This window comes from Elephantulus edwardii, unplaced genomic scaffold (genome assembly GCF_000299155.1).
Source record: "Elephantulus edwardii isolate Elephantulus edwardi_28Jun2011 unplaced genomic scaffold, EleEdw1.0 scaffold00152, whole genome shotgun sequence".
NCBI lineage: Eukaryota > Metazoa > Chordata > Mammalia > Macroscelidea > Macroscelididae > Elephantulus > Elephantulus edwardii.
The window spans coordinates 2,619,604-2,633,092 of NW_006399902.1; positions in this window are offsets into that span (position 1 = coordinate 2,619,604).

Genomic DNA, 13,489 nt, shown 5'->3' on the forward strand with positions numbered 1-13,489 from the left:
AGAGTTAGCAACTTTTTTCTGTAAAGATCCAGTAAGTAAATATGTTATGCTTTTCAGATCATACAGCTTCTGTCATAACTCTTCAACCGTGCCATCACAGCAGAGAAGAACCCATAGACAATACATAAATAAAAACCTTGGGCTGTATTCCAACAAAACTGTTTTATAGACTCTAAAATTTGAATGTCATGTAATTTTCACACTTCATAAAACGTTATTTTTGGATTGTTTTCAACTATTTAAAACTTTTTAAAACCATTCTTAGTTCAAGGACCCTATAAAAACAGGTAGCTGGCAAGATTTGGCTCAATGCCAGTTCAGTTCACTAACATCTGTTATAATTTGGTTTTGTATTTTGATTTGCATCCTGTAACTTGTTAAAATAAAATATGTCATGTATAGTTTTGTTCATACCTACATTATGCAACTTGTTAAGTTTGCCTAGTTAAAAAAATGTTGCTGTGTTGATGCCAACTCATAACAACTGAAGATTATCCAAAAATGACTGGAACCACCAGAGAACCACCAGAAATACAAGCTGGGTTTAGAAAAGACCATGGCACTAGGGACATCATAGACAATGTCAGATGGATCTTGATTGAGTGCAGAGAATACTAGAAGAATGTCTAATTGTGGTTCATTGACTAACAGAGGCATTTGACTGTATGGATCACAACAGATTGTGGCTAACACTAAGAAGAATGAGAATCCCGAACACCTGCTCATGCTCCTATGAAACCTATGCTTGGAACGCAAAGCAGTCATCATAACAGAGCAAAGAATCATTGCATGATTCAAAATCCATAAAGGAGTGTGTCAGGGATGTGTTTTGTCACCTTACCTTTTCAATCTATAGGTGGAACAGATCATTTGGGAGGCTGGTCTTTGTGAGGAGGAATGTGGCATCAGAATTAGAGGAAGACTCATTAACAACCTGTGTTACACAGATGACACAACCTTGCTTGCTATAAATGAAGAGGGCTTAAAGTGTTTGCTGCAGAGGGTCAAGGACTGCAGTCTTCAATATGGATTGAAGCTCAATATCAAGATGACAAAAATTCTCACCACTTGGCCAGCTGGCAGAACTGTGATAGGTGGAGAAGAGATTCAGATTGTTAACAATTTTAGCTTGCTTGGTTCCACAATCAACAATCTTGGCATCAGAAAACAGGAAGTAAAAAAAAATTAGTTGCACTGGGAAAACCTGCTATCAGGGATCTCTCCGGAGTGCTAAAGACAGTGCCAATGTCAGTCTGGAAACTTAGGTGGATCTCATTCAGGCCATGGTCTTTGTTATTACTTATTATGAATCAGAGAGCTAGACAGTGACAAAAGGATAACAGAAGAAAAATTGAAGCCTTTGAATTGTGGTGCTAAAGAAGAGTGTTGAACAGTCCATGGACTTCCAAAAGAACAAACAGGTTTGTCCTGGAGAGGGTGAAACCAAGGTGATCCTTGGATGTAAACATTTTAAAACTGGCTCACATACTTTGGCTATGGTGCCAGGAAGGACCAGTCCCTGGAGAAGGACATCCTGCTTGGAAGAGTGGAGGGACAGAACAAGAGAGGAAGACCCTAGATGAAATTCATTGATACATAACTGAAATAATAGTGTTGGATTTGTCAGAAACAGCGAGACTAGCCCAGGATAGGTCAGGGTTCAGAGCTATTGTGCATAAGGTCACTATGAGTCATAGGCAACTTGTTGGCACATAACAAAAACAACGTGACCACTCCATGTGTGTCAGACTAGAATTATGCTCCGTAGGGATCTCAATGGCTGATTTTTCAGAAGCAAGTTACCAGATCTTTCTTATGAGGCTCCCTTGAATAGACTTGAACCTGCAACCTTTCAGGCAGCAGCTGAGAGTTCAACAATTTATAATATTCAAAGAGTTTTGTGTATTCCTTATATTTTATGAAAGTATTTGTCTGACATACTTTGGACTGTTACAAGGCAGGACCAGTTCTTGGAGAGGAACGTCATGCATGAGAGGGTAGAGGGATGGCACAAGAGAGGAAGACCCTCAATGAGGTGGATTGATTCAGTGACTGTTGTGATGGGGGTAGGTGTGTCAGAGAAAATAAGATTGGCAAGAGATAGAGCAGGATTTAGGACAGTTGTGCATAGGGTCACTATGAGTTGCAGGCAACTCTATAGCACATAACATAACAACATGAGAACAAAGAAAATTTTACCTCTAATATAATATCAGATAGGAAAGTTTTTGTCATGAATGGATGTTGGGTTTTTAAGATGCTTTCCTGTATCTGCTGAGATGATTATATCATTTCTTTTCTTTTTTTTTTTTGTTTTTTTTTCATTTCTTATTTTTATGCTGTCAATATGGTTTGTACATAATCAATTACTTTGATTAATTTTCAAATATAGAGCAAATCTTGTATTCCTGGGATAATTTTCATTTAGTCATGTTGCTTTATTATTTTATATATTTTTTAATTCAGTGTGCTAAATGCTCTGGTGGCCTATTGGCAAGAAGTTGCACTGCAATTCCAGAGGCGCGCTGTTCGAGGCCACGGAGAAGGATGATCAATTTCCTTCGTGTGATTAATTGCTTCTGAAAACCTGCCGGAGGGTCAGCTATGGGTCTGTTTCAACTCTACAGTACACAACAACAACAAAAACAATATTTGTAGTCATTTTCTCCCCCATTCATATTCCTGGGTTTATTTCCTACCCCACCCCCACCCCCAATATCTTTGTCAAGGCTTAGTGTCAGGGCTCTGCTGTCTTTAAAATGGATTATGAAATGATCCCCTTTCTCCTGTAATTTGAGAAAATTTGTAGAAGACTAACATTATTTCATGAACACTAGGTAGAATTCATAATGAAACCTGCAGTTTTTTTATAACGATTATAAATTATTAATTCAATTTAAGTATTAGCCATAGGAATTTTTAGAGTTTCTATTTCCTCTGTTCATTTTTCAAGAAATTTATCAAGCTTTATGTAGTTGTTGAGTTTATTGCCCAAAACTTTTCAAAATAGTCTGTTATTACCGCTTTTATACCATTATAATCTGTCCAAGATGTCTACTCTAACATTCTTGACTAGCAATTTCCTTTCTCTCTTTTATTCTTACATTCTTGAAAACTTGGCCTGTTTGATAAGTTCCTTTTTATCTCTGATTTATTCTTTGCCTTGAACTCTACATTCTCTGACTTGCTATAGCCACTCTAGCTTTCTTATGCTTAATGTATGACTGGTGTATCTTTCCCTATCGGTTTTTCTGTATATCGATTGGTATCTTTAGAGGTACTCTGGTGGCCTAGTGGTAAGAAGCTGCACTGAAATCCCAAAGACAGGTGGTTCAAATCCACAAGCTGCTCCACAGGAGAAGGGTGGTCATTCTCCTCCCTTGTGAATAACTGCTTATGAAACCCACTTGAAGATTAGCTATGGATCGGTTCCAACTTGACAGCACACAACAACAACATTTATGTCTTCAGGTTTAAGTGTATATTTTATAAATGTTATTTGGCTGTTTTTTAATTAATCCAAGAATCACAGATTTTGTGTTCAGTATTGTGTCCAAGGGTGGCATAGTTCAAAAGGAGTTGAACACCTAACCCAAAAGTAGCAACTCTCTGGTGGTTTGAATCTACCAGTAGCTCTGTAGAAAAGAGGTAGGAAATCTCTTGCCTGATGTGTGACCTTGGAAACTCACTGGAAGGTCAGTTATGATCTATTTCTGACTTAATGACAGTGAATTTAAGTTTTTAGTTTGATTGTGTCCATATTGACATCTATCATCCTTCTGTTTGTGTTCTATTTCCTTCATGTATTCATTGCTTCCTTTTTCTTTCTTTTCTGTCTTCTGTTGAATTATTAAGACAGGTTTTGGTATTTCAATCTATCTCTTCAATTAGTATTTTAATTATAGGCTTTGTTGTATTATCTTTAGCATTTGCTGTAATGGTATGTTGCTTTCTTTGCCTTTGGACTTAATGAAGTCTTGCTTACCTATGCCAGTTTTGTGGTCAGTTTCTGTCTTTAATTGATTACAGTCTAGTGTAAATAAATAATGCAGTGTTTTCTGTAAATTATAAGGATCTCAAACAGTATTCCAAAGAAATTGAGAAGATTGGTAGGGGAGTGCTATAAGGAACACTAATACCAGCCAAAAGCAACATCTGGAGACTGGTATGGTGGAAAGTAGAGAAAAAAACTCCCAGAGAGAGCAGACTTAAAAGTAAAGAGTCTCTGAATATTGTGTAGTGTTGTGTACAACTTATAAGTTCATTGTTAGTTTGCTCTTTTGTTGTTGCTGTTGTTGTTGTTTTTGAGGGAGTGCTTCGAAGATTTTTAAGTTATCATTTTAATGACAGTTTACAGAAAGGTTGAGTTTTCATTCATTCATTGTTGCACCTAGTTCACTGTTTTTCAATTCCATTGTGTGAATGTACCACAGTAAAACATTACACAACATGATGAGCCTGGAAGACAAGCTGAGTGAAATATTTCAATAACAATAGGACAAATATTGCATAAGACCACTGTTATAAAAATAAGATAGAAAGGAGATAGGTGGAGAGCAGCAAAAAGATGGATAGATAATGAATTATACTTTATAGAATAATATACTACACTAGTATAAGCAAATTAAAGGAAAATCTGAAAGGACTGGATGATTAGACATTATACATATGAAAATTAGTAATCTGGAACAGGAGATGCATTCTGAAGTAAATTGGGGGACTGGTAGGGAGGAAAACGTGCAACAATGAATAAATGAAAACTCAATCTCTTTGTAAGCTTTTACTAGAACCACAGTTTTTTTAAAAAAAGTAAACTCTCAGGAGCTACCCTAGATGTTGTAGGAGTTAGACTGATGACTTAAAGGCACAGAGAAAGCTTAAGTGATGCTATACAGTTCACACCTTAGAAATAGAAAAATGAGAGGTGTATAATGTTCACTGATTCTTAAAACAGAATCATTAAATATAGGAAAATAATGGAAAAAACTAGAAATCACCTATTGTTATAGAATCTTGGGGAGGAAGGGGGTGTCTCTGGCCAGGACAGATTGCCTAAGCTCCAGATAAGTGCAAGCCTCCCAACAGCCTTTAATGAGGGGTAGAGAAAGCTCCCCTGTGTTTGGCTATACCAGCTTGAGAAAGCTTGACACCTGGGAAGACAAGACAGCTGCCGCATTTGTTGAGCTGGGAGTGGTTCACAGGAGGCTGAGGTTCTCCTAACCAATCCACATGTCCCACATTTGTAAGCCCACCCTATCTGGTCTTCCTGTTTATGTAAGTGCAGTGCAGATCCCAACAAAATTGAGCTGGATTGACTCTCTGATCCTCTCCCAGAGTGGTGTATCTCCATCATGCTTACTCCCATCAGGGTGTCACTGTTAAGTTGCTGGCGAACTGACAGCAACAACCTATGATCTTGTCTGCAGAGATACTTCCATGGGCAGCTATGGGTTCTATTCTTTCCCTCTCATGGAGCCAGATAAGCTTTGCAACTATGCTTCCTATTGGTTGCATAATAATTCCATCAGTTAGATGTACAATAGTTCATGGATTTATTTCCCTAATGATTACCAAAAAGGGTACAGTAAACCCATCCTTAAGGAAACTTGAGTAATAATATAGCCCATGGAATTGAATGACCACCAGTTTGTGGGCCATTTGGATTGGGTGACCATTTTTTTTTTAATTTTTTAAGTATTTTAGATATAACAATTTTTTAATATATTGGTTTATATGCAAAGTTCATAAAATTTCTGTACATTGTTTTTTAACACTGGATCTTCCCCCTTTCATTTACCCATCCCTTGCTCCACCCATTAAACTGAATGACCCGGTTATTAAGTCCCCTCCCCTTGGATTCTCATACGCATTCTAAAATAATGGTCTTATACAGTCTTTGTCCTTATGAGACTGAGTTCACTTAGCATAATGTTCTCCATCCCCTCCCATGTTAGGTAGTAATTTACAAAACCATTGCCCTGAGAAAACTAGAACTGAGACACAAACACAAACTTGTATACCAATGTTCATAGCAGCGTTATTCACCATAGCAAGAACATGGAAACAGCCCAAATGCCCAATCACAATGAATGGATTGAGAATTTATGGTACATTCACATAATGGAATACTATGCAGCACACAGGAGCAATGATTGTGTAAACTACTACCTAACATGAATGAGAGATCATTATTGTCAGGCGAACCTCAGCCAGTGTCACTGTCCTCCCACTCTTGTATCTGAGTGTCTACTCCCACTCCTTAGAGCCCTAGCTAACGAGACCAGGCCAAGATTGTTGGCTGTAGAGATGGGATGTTCTCTCTCATGTGGGTATGTCTCTGGAAAGTTATTCCATCTGGCAGGCTAGCCTATCTTGGGTTATGGACGGCCTCTCTCTAACACTCTCTGGAAGGTGGATCCCTCCTTAATCCACTGCAATGTCATTAAGAGAGAAAATGTTTGCTCTGTGGGGCTCCTGATGGCCTTTAGAAACTGCAAGTTAAACACTAACCAGGAAAGAGCTGCTCAAGCTTTACCCTCCCCTTTGCAGCAGGCCTGCAGTTTAGGGACCTGGGTCCTGCTCCTAGGCTTTTCTCTGCTGATCAGAGAGTGGGGTGAAGGCAGAGAAGGGCAGAGGGCAAAGAGGTGTTTCTGTGGCTCTGGGGCTGCATGTTTGTGGACAGAAATCCACCACAGCTGGTTGGAGAACAGTAAGCCAGGTGGCCTAGGTGACTTTGAAAGGAGCAGATGGCAGTGCTGATTCTGGGCAGTGGGAGGGCGAACCCTGGCTGGAACTAGTACTGGCTGATAAATTTCAGCACCAGGAACCGGGATAAGTCTCTGACTGGAAGCAGGTGTGCTTTGGGAAGGGCCAGTGAATCCCCCTCTGTTCCTGGGTCCTGGCTGGGGCTCTGCAGTCATGCGTGGGGAGTTCTCAGCTTGCTGATGATGCTCTTGAAGTGGCACACTGACTTACCTGTGAAAATCAGGCACCGATTTTATTTTCTTTTTTTTCTGCATGTGTGTCAATTTAAAAGATGACAAGAGGCAAGTGAGGGAAAAAGCCCAAGAAAAGAGATCTAAGTCTCATTACAGATTGGGAAACTGAGACTCTGGAAAGGGCTCTAAATGTTCACAAATACAGTTAGTGACAGAGGTGGGAACTGAACTCAGGACTGCTGACTGTCAGTGCTTCTGTGTGAGGTGGCTACATGCGGTATGTTCTCTGAGTGTGTGTACCTGTGTGTGAAGTGTGCCTGTGGATGCCTGTGCTTGCTTCCATGTGTATCTGTGCATGTGTGTATACACCTGTATCTGTGTGTGACTGTGTGTGTGAGTGCCCATTGAATGTGTATACAGGCTTTTTTAGGGCATGCATATGACTGACTTAAGTTGAATGAACAACAGCCTAGAACTCAAGAGTGAAAAGACTGTTAGTCCAATTACAAAATGGGCAAAAGACATGGAAAGAATTTTCACAAACATTCAAATGGCAAACAGACACATGAAGAAATGTTCCAAATTACTGGCAATAAGAGAGACGCAAATCAAAACCACAAAGGGGTACCATCTCACTCCAGCAAGAGTGGTAAAGTTTAACAGAGCAGCAAGTAATAGATGTTAGGGAGGATGTGGCAAGAAAGGAACTCTTATACTTTGTTGGTCGGATTGTAAAATGGTGCAACCATTCTGGAAGACAGTTTGGCGCTTCCCCAAAAAGCTGAACATAGAAATTCCCTATGACACACCTATTCCACTACTTGGAATATACCTTGAGAATATGGGAACTGAGGCACAAACTTAGGTGTGTACTCCAATGTTCATAGCAGCATTATTCACCATCACAAGAACATGGAAACAGCCCAGATGTCCAACCACAAACAAATGTATTGAGAAATTATGGTACATTCACACAATGGAATACTACACAGCACACAGGAGAAATAACTTCGGAAATCATTACCTAACTTGGGAGGAACTGGACAGCATTGTGCTAAGTAAACTAACTCAGTCCCACAAGGATAAATATTATACAAAACTGTTATTGTAAAATTAGCATAAGGATCCAGGAGGGATGGAAGAGGCTGGAAGCAGAGGGTTGTGGATAGGCAGGGGGCAGAGGGGATTAATCACTGGGTTGTACAATTTGATGGGTGGGGGTAAGAGAAATGGAAAGAATTTGTTCAAATTTGTATTTGAATTTTGTACATAAATGGGGGGGAAAGAAATAAAAAGTTAAAAAAAGAGAATGAAGGATGCAGTGTGAATTTGTCTTGGAATGGGAAGGATGTGGTGGGCATGACTGTTCCGAGCTAGAGGGGTGGTGGCCTTGAGAGTCCAGTCATTCCAGAGCCTGCGAGCCACTTCCATCCCCAGATCCCCTCTGCCAGTTGACCCTGTCTCTGACTGATGCTTCCTCTTCAGAAAAACCTTGACTCTCATCCAGGGCCAGTAGGGAAACGAGTTGTCTCTATTTGGACTTTAGATTATGGAGTAAAAATTAAATTCCAACTCTTTGCAAGAAGTAATTTTTCCTAATCACTCACCCTGCTGCACAGATCTCCACAGCTTGATTACCTTTAATTAGATTAATTGGATGGAGAGTGATTCCTTTTCTCTGGGTGGCTCAACCAGAGAAGGAATAACATGTGAGGTCCAATAAACTCCCACCCCAAATAACTCTCTCAGAACCAGGGCCACTGAGGAGGGGGCATAGCCAGGTCCAGAGTCCACCTTCTGCCTCCTTCTCTGTCTTGGCACTCGCTCTTCCTGTCACTGAGCCTCTCTCACATCTGTCTCCCCGACCCCCAGTTCCCAGCTCTTTCCTGGTTTGAGCTTCTGAGATCCTGGACATGAGTCCTGACTGTGTGAGGAGGGGTTTCGTCCTCCCTGTGCCCTTTCTCTCCCTAGTGAACCCAGGGCTGTTTCTGCATCACTGCAAAGGGGGAGTGGAGACATCCACTCTCTATGAAGAGGAGGAAATGGGCACGAGGTAGGCCGTTCAAAGTTGTCATCAACCATAGCTGGATGAGTGAGGGTGTTTGAGGTGAAGGAGCTCCCATAGGCTGGATATGGTGACTTGAGGGCTTGCAGAGGGTAGAACGGCTGGGTCAGGTGGACCAGATCAGCTCCTGGCCTCAGAGGAGATTCTACATGAAAGAAAGGAGTCTGGACATCCCCTCCCCACAGTTCAAGTGCAGTAGGAACTTTGTGGGTGAAAAGTCTGACATTGCCCAACACACTGGCACAGGTCAGGGGCTTGTGGCATAGAATTCTTATCCTCAGTGCCTCCTCCTTCCCCAGTATCTCAGCCTCAAGCTTAGCCAACACATGGTGTCCTGTGAGCCAGAGAGCTGGGTCTCACCCTTCCTGAACTGCCACCTCCCTGCAGCCTCCACAGAAGCCGTTTTCTAGTCCGCCCACCCGATGTTTCTCATGCCACCTCTGTCCACATTGTCCTCACCTTGTTCAGGCCTCTGTCTTCTCTCCCAAATCAGTGAATAGCTGTCCTGGTCACCTGGACTCCAGCCCCTGGTTCACTGTCTACAGCTCACAATCACATACCATACTTTCTCAAAGCCTAACAGTGTAATCCAGAAAACCAGGCCCTGCATGAACTGGCCACACAGCCCTCTCCAACCTCCACTCACCACCTCACCTCACGTTCTGGCTTCACAGCTCCCCATGTGTCCTCTGCCTTTGTAAGCACTAGGCTATCTTTCTAGAACATTCTTCCCCACACCTCCAACTCCCTGATACACACCTTCTTGGTTCAGCTTAGCAGCCGATGCATATAGAAGAAATGTACTTGATCTCATTCAAAACTCACAACAGCTCTGTAGGGTCAATTACTGGCTCCATGTTACAGACAGGAAATTAATGCCCAGCAAGGGGGAACATTTGGCCAAGATCACTCAGCTGAGAAGTGGATTTGAACCCTACTGCATAATGTTTACCAAGATGATCAATGCTTGTTTGAGCAGGCTGGGAGCCCTGCTCCTCCCTCCCGTCCCCCTGCCTCATTATCCCTTTTCTTCACTTGGCCCTTCCCTCCATGCTCCTAAAAAGCTCCCATATCTCACTCTATACAAATGCTTCTCTGGCTTTTTGGACTTTTGTCAGTTTTTCCTCTTTCCATCAGCCAGGCTGTAAGCACCCCCACAGCCACTTTCCTTCTGTTTCTGAACCCCAGGACCCAGCAAAGGACCAGGTACATGGCAGACAGTTGGCCAGCATCTGCTGACTGAGATGTGGGGGGTGGCATCCCTGAGGGCTGTTGGACCCCCTCCTTCCTATACCCTGCCCCCCCCAACCTGATACCTCAGTAAGCAAAGCCTTTAAACCAAAAACAATTTTACAGTTCATTTGAGTTAATCACAGCTGCTCTTCTTAGAGCCTATCTTCTCCAAATTGTCTTCAGCGAGGCAGGCAGCCTGCATGGCAGCTCCCCACCCCACGCTCCATCACAGAGCCCTGGAATCACAGGACTAGTGGGAGGTGGGAGGGCTTGAGACCCTGGGAATTCAAGTCAGCTGTCAAGCTATGTGCCAGGTGCTGAGATGAATGCTGGAGATGTAGCAGTGAAGGGAAAGGACCCAGTCTCCACCCTGATAGAGCTCTCACCACATACAGGAGACGCCCACTCTGAATAAACAATTGTGTGAATGGTTATGTAGCTATTGTTGAATTTTCAGAAATTAATCCTGCAGAAGTCTAACAATTCTGTGGTAGCTTGCTTAACCTCTTGGAACCTGAGTTTTCTTATCTGTTAAATGGAGGTTATGATGAATCATAATGGAGACTCATCTTCCTCACGGGGTGTTGTTAAGAATTCAATAAGAAGTTTGAAGTTCTTTGCAAAATGCTTGATATTTAATTGCTGTTGTTGTTAAGTGCTGTAGAGTCGCAGGCGACTCATAGCCAACCCTATGAAGGAGAGTCCTCAATGCTTGGATGTCTCTCATCCTCTCTCCAGGTTCAGAGGGTTTCAGGAGGCAAGCTATTACGGAAGTGGATGCCATTCCTCCTTCCAAGTTTGTTTTAACCGGGGAGCTCCACCCTACTCTCTGTCCACATTGTGTAGCCAACCATTCATGCATTTGACACATCAGTGTCACAGTGTTCAGCATCACAGCAACCACAAGGGACCGCTGTATGGCAACTTGTACACCAGGGCTATCTGACCTAGAGCAATGTCTGAACTAAAACAATGAAAGACAGGCCCGAGGGCAGCGGATTAAAAGTCACCCACCTTTGGCTTGGTAGCATTGCTTTCTGTCCACTGGGCCAGCTCATCTCTCTATGTTGAGATATTTAGTTGAGGCTTAACATATTATGATAGCAGTTGTTGTTAGGTGCCCTTAAGGGCTCTATGATTCATGATGATCCTATGAATGGGAGATCTGAACTTTGCCCTATCCTGTAGTATTTTCAGTCTCCGCCATGCTCAAGCCCATTGTTACAGTCACTGTGTCAATCCATTTTGTTGAGGGTCTTCCTCTCTTCCTCTGACCCTCTACCTTCCCCAGGACAATGTCTTTTTACAAAGGCTAGTTTTTCCTGACAACATGCCCAAAGCATATGGTACAAAGTTTCACTGTTCTTGCTTCTAATAAGCACTTAATAACAACAGTTGTTGCTATGTGCTGTTGAGTCACCTGCGACCCATGTTGACTCGTGTACAATAGCCCTAAACCCTGCTCTATCGTGTGCCAATCTTATTGTTTCTGACACATCCACCCACATCACCCCAGTCACTGAATCAATCCGTCTCATCGAGGGTCTTCCTCTCTTGCACTGTCCCTCCACCCTCCCAAGCGTAACATCCTCCAAAGACTGGTCCCTCCTTGCAACATGCCCAAAGTATGTAAGACAAAGCTTCAGAATCCTTACCTCCAAGAAGCAGCCTGATTTAACTCTCTCCAGGATAAACCTGTTTGTTTTCTTAGCAGTCCATATATTCAATACTCTTTTCCAGCACCACAGCTCAAAGGAATCAATTCTCCTTATATCATCCCTAGTCATTGTCCAGCTCTCTGATGCATAGCAACTGATTGCAGAGACCATGGCCTGTAGCGGGCGCACCTTAGTCTCCAGAATGACGTCATTGCTCTTCAGCACTTTGGAGAGGTCTCTGATAGCAGACATTCCTAATGCAATACGTCTTAATTTCCTGGCAGCTGGTGCCAGTTTTGATTGTGGAGCCAAGCAGACTAAAACTGTTATCGCAATCTCTTCACCATTCACACTGATACTGCCAATTGGCCCAGTGGTGAGAATCTTTGTTTTCTTGATATTGAGCTTCAGTCCATATTGAAGGCTGCAGTCCTTGACCTTCCCCAGCAAGTGTTTCAGGTCTTCCTCAGTTTCAGCAAGCAGAACAGAGCAAGGGAACAGTGCATGCTTCCGAATTGGGAAGGATGCATGCTCGGTGTATGTATGGTTGTCTTATTTCCATAACTTTTCAATACACATGCAGAACAGATTATTCAGGGGAAAAAAAATAACAGTAGTAGTACTAAAATTTGTTCTCTGGGAGTGTTACTCTAATCTATATTGTTGCTGTGTGTTGCTGACTCAATTCTGACTCAGGGAAAACTTAGTGGACAGGGTAGAACTATTCCATAGAGTTTCCTCGGCTGTAATCTTTATGGGAGCAGCAATCCAAAAATCAAATGCATACTGCACTCAGCAAGTCAGCTTCAAAGAAACTCAAGTGCTAAAGGTGCTAAAAAGCAAGGGTATCACGTTAAGGACTAAGTTGCACCTGGCCCACGCCATGGTGTTCTTCAATCGCTTCCTAGGCATATACAGGTTGGACAATGAATAAGGGAGATCAAAGAATGTATGCCTTTAAACAGTGGTGTTGGCAAAGTATACTGAAAATATCATGGACTGTCAACAGAACAAAGCAATCTGCCTTGACAGAAGTGCAGCCAGGGTGTGCTCTAAAACTGAGCATAGAAAAACTTTGTATTACCTGCTTTGAACATGTTATCAGGAGGGGCCAGTCCCTGGAGAAAGTCCTCAGTGAAGTAGTAGAAGAAGGTCAGCAAAAAGGAAGACTCTTGGGGAGATGGATTGACACAGGTGGAGAGGTTGTGAGGGTGCCATAGAATTGGGCACAGTTGTGTTAAGTTGTACACAACAGCAGAGCCAACTCAAAGAATTGTTTTTAACAAAAACAATCCTTACAGGAGGAATCATCAAATGCCTTCTTTCACATAACAACCAGTGAGTTCAAATTACTGACCTTTTAGTTAGCACGTAATCAATTATTCCACCAGAACCTGTTATATGGTGCAGCCTTAGGGAGATGCAAACCACCTGGCCTGCTCAGCCTTTCATCAGCTATCTGTGACTAATCAGATGACCAGGACTAATGGATTCTACTGTTGTTGTTGTTGTTATGTGCCGTCGAGTCGTTTCCGACTCATAGCGACCCTATGTACAACAGCCCTAAACCCTGCTCTATCCTGCACCAACCGCAC